The following is a 7,516-nucleotide window of genomic DNA, read 5'->3' as shown; positions in this document are numbered from 1 at the left end:
TTCGATGAAAATATGTTCAAGAGGATCCTTCGTGAGATGATTGGGAAATGAGCCGCATTGTTACAATCACTAATCGAGAATAAAATGAAAAAAAGAGAATATAGGTATTTAGTAAATTTTAATTTATTTCACCAATTTTAATTTTAATTTCTACTTTGTATTTCATTATATACGTTCCAACACAAGATATAAAGGTTATTTAAACTATCCTGCCTCTGTTCATTAAAATAAATACAAATAATTTTAATAGTTTTTTTTTTTTTTTGGAGAGGTGTAAAGGGTTAATGACCTCTATCTCTTCCTGAAACAGACTTGTCAAAGTAGATTAAAACCCCGAAAGAAGCACAAGATGACAAGGATGTAAAGAGTCCTTATCACTTACAACAGACACAATCCATTTCTAAAGAAATATTGTCAAATCTATCAAAACAGCTGCAAAATCGTAAAGATATTTTTAAAAAATCTTCCTTTCATTAAATTCGTTAAAAGCTCATAAAACTATTTACATTCTTATTTTCTACCGCCTAGGTTTACCCTTAGGCCATTCCTTTTTTCTTCTTTCCATCCTTTTGAAGGCCTTAACGTCGAAATTCCTAAGTATCTTAGGCCTCGGAGATGTTTAATCTTATCTTCCGCAGTAAGTTACAATGGATGTCTTACTGCCAGTATTAGACAATACCGACTACGACGGTGTGGTCAGCATTGATCATTAGAGCCAATAGTCATCATCAGAGTCGAGATTTAATGCGCTAGAGTCTGGGGCGGCGAAGTGCTCGCTATCTCATTAAAAGGCCTCCATGCTTCCGGAGGCTCCATTGTTAATCGTTCAAAGTCCTCTTTTTCTAGTATCTTTACTTTTGACTTCTCAGTTCCCTGAGTGGGGTTTTCTCGAACTGAATTTTGACTTGCGATGTATTTGGCTCGGTTTTCTTTGGGCTTTCGCTTTATTTTTCTTCACCTTAGGTTCTTGGGAATTTTGTACGTAGGTTCTTAGAAATTATCCCTTTATTCTATTTCGGTTCTACTATCGGTTTTGGCTATTTACTGCTGATGGTCAACTCTGCAATTTTTGATTGTGATACGTTCGACCATGTTTGCTAGAACCGTTGCGTTCGGAGATTACGTTCTTTTAGAGCTTCAGGAGCCGCATCAACCTGAGCGTAAGACGCAACCATTGGCGATCTACAAAGCACAGTTTTCTAGCTTTGCAATTGCTGACTTTTGTATGGCTTCACCTCCTGAACAGGCAATTCTTCCTTATAAATCGAACAATTCCAGGATCTCTCAGAGTGTTGTCCATAACAATTGACACATGCAGGGTCCCTGCACGGTTCATCAGGTTGTAATGGCTTACCACAAACACAAATATTTTTCCTGTATGTCCGAATCTCTGACATCCAAAGCACCACAATGGTGTCGGAATGAACAGACGTACGTCCAGTCTATGGAAACCAGCCTTTATCTTATCTGGACAGATAGATTTATTGAAGGATAAAACATGCAACGCGGATGGTACAACGTCTCCTTTGTGTCATATGTTCAGTTGTCGGAACGCTAAGATTTCTTGTTCATGAAGTTCTTCGAAGCTTCATCTTCTGTGTAGTTCAGAATCTATCAAAACTATGTGGCTTTAAGTAACCAAGTCGACTGTGAATCGATAATTGTTTCTATAAACAGTCCAATACCAGTCTTTCTTATTTCCTTAACGACTAATATTCAATACATCACTAAACTAGACACTTTTCCTTTTCTCGTTTGCAAAATCAAAGGATTTCTAGGACGAGGGTTTTTATGTGGACCTTCTGCAACAGAAAGTGTGGAAGTTGAATATTTCATAAAAAAATGAAACGCCAGTTAACATGTCACGAGACATGTGAGTGGAGGGACGGTATGGCATAGCCCGGATCATTGATCCTGCTTGGATTTCCCCAGTCAACCGCCTCCACAAATTTAACTCCATCCAGGTAGTCAGGTACTGCTTGACCCGCTATACCGTTGTGCCAGGGCTCGCATATAGCAGTAAGGGGGCTCCCGACACCTTCACCCAAAGAACACTCCCTACCAAGAGCCGAAGGAATTGACGCACACTGAGCGGCGCTAGACTTCGGCAGAGCAAAACTCATATCAGTTCATCCTCAACCTGGCTCCACAACCGGGAAGAGGGATGAGTAATCCTCGTTCACACACCGCCTAGCGTCAGAAAAAAACATATCACGGTCATTTCCCGTCTCCGCTGCAAACTGCGAACTCTGACAGCTTGGAACCACCAATCCCAATTATTATTTTTACTAAGATATAATTTTTGGCCTCTCGGCTCTCGCCCGATATTCCTGCTCTTTGTCTAACTGCTAATTATACTATTCCAACTGATTTCATATGTATTGTGTAATTTTGTTTTTGTTTCAGTTAATTTTCGGCTGTTTTCTTCTCTAAGCGGAACTGGCTTACCTCCGCGAGTGTTATTCAATAATGCACAACAGAAGTCGTGCTACAAGTACGATTTAGTAGTGTGGCTGTTCTATCACTCTCTCTCACTGACCTGCCATTCTCTCCTACCGCGTCGTGTTGGTAATAATTATTATTATTATTATTAAGAGGTCCGATGTTGCCGACTGTCAAAGTATCGTGGGGTACTATTTATATGAACCAAATTTTATTTCTTTTTATCAGAACAACTTCATTACCAAAAGAACATTTTCCAGGAATGATAATATTTCTTGACAAACAGCTGTACAGGCAGGAGGCAAAGACCTATCAGTGAGTCACCGATGATGCAAGCCTAAACATTTATAGGAAATGGTTGCTGAAAGCTAAACTGCATAATGGTATAAGGATATTCTTATGCGCAGTGATGGTTATTGTGAAATATGATCTATTTCGGTTAAAGTGAGCTTCATAGTTAACATTATTTAATTCTTGTAAAATTATCTCAAAATGCTTGTCTCAGCAGATGGTCATTTTTAATAATTATTTGGACTCTTTGTACAGGATACAAATACAACTGTTGGCTTCACAGAATTCTTCAGTCATATGATCAACTTCTACACATAAAGCAACCCTTCTTGTACATTCCTCTCAATTTTTCTCAATATGGTCCAAAACAACCCGTTCTTCCAACATCAGTGTTGTGTTGTTTCGCGGCTTTCTCAGTCATGAGAAAATGTTTCCAGTTTCTCTTAACGTTTTATACATAATTACAAAAAATAAACTGTTTACTCGGAATGTGGTTAGAAAAACCTTTGCAATACAGGCGGCGTGCTTCAGATCGATTGCAGTTTGCCCGGTCGTACATAATATATACAGATCTGCCATTTCATCATGAAATTTTCAAGAAGTAAAATACAAGTAAAGAGAAATTTATATCAAACCAATTTAACTAATAACCGTTTTTTTAAAAATGTGAAAAAAAATAGTTTTAAAAATTAGAACGAACAAAAACAATGAATACAATAATGAAATACATTAGTAGAATAAAAATAACTGATTATGTTACTACGACGAGTACAACCACAATAATTTATGATAACTGTATTGCAATGATATAACTGTACTGCTGTTCAATTGTGTCACTGTTGCTGGTAATTTTTCCAGTTTTGTTTTCTCTTCCTCATGTATGCGTCTGCAATCTGTTCAGCTTCTGAGCAATAGCAACTCCAGTGAGTTGATATGTATGACATGTAAATGAGGTGTAGTCTTGTGCAAACTCAGGCTGATTATTCCTGGCTAATTGAACCCCAACCATCCAAGTATACCGGGATCCACAGTCTAGTATTCAAATTCGTGTAAAGTATTTACTTTTACTAGGATTTCAGAACCTTCAATTTTGAAAATCAGCTGTTAAACAAAAGATTAAAAAAAAATTATTTTATTATCATTGATCAAAATCAAAATATAACTGATGAAAATCATTTGCATAACAAATCATTTAGTGTAAACTTGCGTAAAAAAATTATAACGACTCCTCAATTCAATCTTAGATATAAATTTTTCTTGGATCTTCTGAAGTAGAGTTCTTATTTCTCAAAAATACCTATTCTACCCTAAACTAACATTTTTCTTTTTCTTAGCTTCCAGAATCACTATTAGGTATTGCTTCAGAGGATGAAATGAAATTATCATTTTATAACCTGTGAAAATGCTATGCCTGACCAGGATTCGAACCTAGAACTTCTGGATGAAAGGCCGAGACATAACCACTCGCGCCACGGAGGCGGGTGTAACCTTCATTAGGAAGATATGTGTGAATGTGAATGAAGAGTAGTGTTGTACAGCTTCAGGTCTATCACTCCCAACCCACCGGGTTGGTCTAGTAGTGAACGCGTCTTTCCTAATCAGCTGATTTGGAAGTCGAGAGTTCCAGCGTTCAAGTCCTAGTAAAGCCAGTTATTTTTACACGGACTTGAATACTAGATCGTGGATACCGGTGTTATTTGGTGGTTGGTCTTCAATTAACCACACATCTCAGAAATGGTCGAACTGAGAATGTACAAGACTACACTTCATTTACACTCATACATATCATCCTCATTCATCATCCTCTGAAGTATTATCTGAACGGTAGTTACCGGAGGCGAAACAGGAAAAGAAAGGTCTATCACTCCTGACCTAACCTAACCTAGCTAAAGCGCAATAAATTGTGCGTGTTGTTATAACAGTGGCCAGAAAGTGTGGATGTCTTACAGTATATGGTCGAATAAGTCGTTCCTCTGATGAGAACGTTCTCTATTGGCTTCTCCAAAAGTATTCACAAAGGTATGAGTCGAGGAAATCTCTGTCCATCCCACATTAACACTTATTTCTGTAGTTAACTGACGTCTACATAATGTCTGTTTACATATTGCCAACAGAAACAAGGTTCACAAAATTTTCACTATAGACTAATTGATACAGTAGTAAGGGTATAACTCATTCCAAGAATTAGAGCAATTTTTTGAATGCAATTTTCAGCAATTTGGCAATATTGTATAACAATATTATTTATTAATACATTGCCAAAAAAATTAGTACTCAAGACTGTAGTTTCATATTATATTTTTATTTTTTGAGAAATGGGCGGCATCTACTGCAGAATATTATTTTTCTTTAAACCACAAAATGGTGACAAGAACAAAATGAACAAAAATTGCCATTTTTGTTCATTTTAGTATGCAGAATCCAAAAATGCACACCCAAGTACACTTTTTTTGTTACACGTTAAATTCAAAATAGGATGGCAAAACTTCAGGAGCTGATTTGGTAGATTAATGTAAGAAAGCAATTCCTGTAAATGTAGATCTGCAAATACTTTGTTTCATCTTAGCTCGAACACTGTTTAAGACAAAATTATAACTTTGTAAAATTCAGAGTAATTACAAGATGATGTTCACATACCTGCACAAGAAAAAAATAGACCTAATTGAATGTTTAAGATTTTTCAACAATAAATTACACATGTATTTCTTCAACTCAAAACATAACATTAATATATACCTTATTCAAGTGTTTTTTCTTTTTATTTATTTTTTTATTATCGTGAGTGAGTTTTTGTTAGCTTAGATTATATTAGAAAATATGTTTGTTGTAAATTATGAAATATCTCAAGAACTTGAGCATTCACCTTTAGTTTTTAAATATTATTTTGCATTTTACTAACCATGTAAATTTTGTGATATTAAAAACATAATTTCATGAAATATTAAAGAAACTATATGGGTAAATCCCCTTATAAAAATCCTTTTTCTCACAGGATGAGCCTTTAGAATGTGTTTTATATGATTAAAATGTAATTATAATCAAACCTTTAGTTAAATCTAATGAAAACTATTGCATTATTTATTATACTTTCGTTAGTTGGGTTTTGTCTCAGCATTGCTTGGCCTAAGAGCAGTAAAGATTTGCAGCTTAATGATATTAGGCTTGTTTTAAGTACTGTACTTAACAGCTCTCAATTTTCATTTATCAGATTGTTCCCTAATCAGCCTTCAAGATTATTTCTCCCTTGATAAAGGGAAGCAGTTAACCGATCTATCCAGAATCTAATTTGAAAGTAATTTTATAAAATCTATTGAAATAATTATTTCTTGTAGGAATTTATTTTGATTATTAATTTCATTAATCAAGAATCTTATTTTAAAAATCTTACTGAATAAATAATAAGCCACAAAATATATTTGTTATAACTACTGACCTCTGTGATGGAGTGTCAGCCTTTTATCTAGAAGATCACATGAGTCTTCATGAGGTATGGCATTTTTCATATGTTTCAAAATTTCCATTATTTATTCCCATGTGCAAACTTTCTATGAAGAAAACTATATTAACACCCTTTTCAGTGCATACTTATTTTAATGTTAGGACAAAGAAAATTGAAAATCATGATCATCATTTTAAAATATTGTTAGTGTTGGATTATGTAGCTAGTTTAAATAAATTAAGACTATAAAGGGAAATCCTTGCTTAACAGTTTCATATAAAAATCTAGAAAGTATTGTAAACAAATAACCTACAGTAACAATAAAAGTAAACAGTAGTTTTAAAATATTACTTACAATAATTTCTTTCAACACAAGTTGTACCACAGACAATATAAATCAGAGTACAAATAGAACAGAACACCCAAACCAATTTAATGATCCTTCCCATAGAAATAATCTAAGAATCTGTTGTCCATGTTATCTCAAAATAATGAGCTTATAGAAAATATCACAGTAGAGATTTTGAACAATTATAATCTCATCTATTCAGTTAATATTTGTTAATAAGTCAGTAACTAAAACAGCTAACTGAACAAATGTATTTTAAATATATTTTTGATATTATAAATATAAAATTTATTTACTGTGCATTTTTACATGTAATATAGCAATCATTAAAAAATAAAAATAAAACATCAGAACAGCTGTTGTTTGTTGTATGAAAAATCTTTCACACTCTGACATTAATTAAAATGAAAATGTTATTTTATTGGCTGATCAGAAATTAACATCTTTAATTATTACAAAGATGTAGTATTATTTAGAAAATAGTTAAAAATATTAACTTTTTAAAAATGCTAATAACATTATAACTTAAAATTAATATAGATTAATTTTGAATTCTCTTTCCAGAAATTGGCAATGTAAACAAGCAGCTTTATCTTTCTTTTTCTATTTAGCCTCTGGAACCACTCTAAGGTATTACTTCTTCCAAAAAAAATGAAAAATGATTTTCATACTTTTAAACTACAAAAGCCTAAAAGAAATAATGGTAATGTAGAAGCTGCAATGGATAGTAAATTTAAAATTGATTACTTTTTTACCATAAAAGTTATCTCAATTCTATACAGAACTGCATGAATGTACCATCATAATTTCAATTATTAAATATCGTTGATTTTTGGTGTTTTTACCATTAATAAAAGTTCTTTGTAATTTAGATAACAGGATATTTGGATGAATTCCAAAGTAGGCAAAGAAAGTATTTTAAAGAAAAGATGCTGTCAAATAACAGGTGGCAAAAACAATTGTAGACCTTGCTGTTTGTTGCCAATGGCTACTTG

This window comes from Lycorma delicatula, chromosome 1 (genome assembly GCF_047948215.1).
Source record: "Lycorma delicatula isolate Av1 chromosome 1, ASM4794821v1, whole genome shotgun sequence".
NCBI classification, from domain to species: domain Eukaryota; kingdom Metazoa; phylum Arthropoda; class Insecta; order Hemiptera; family Fulgoridae; genus Lycorma; species Lycorma delicatula.
This window is presented reverse-complemented; position numbering follows the sequence as displayed.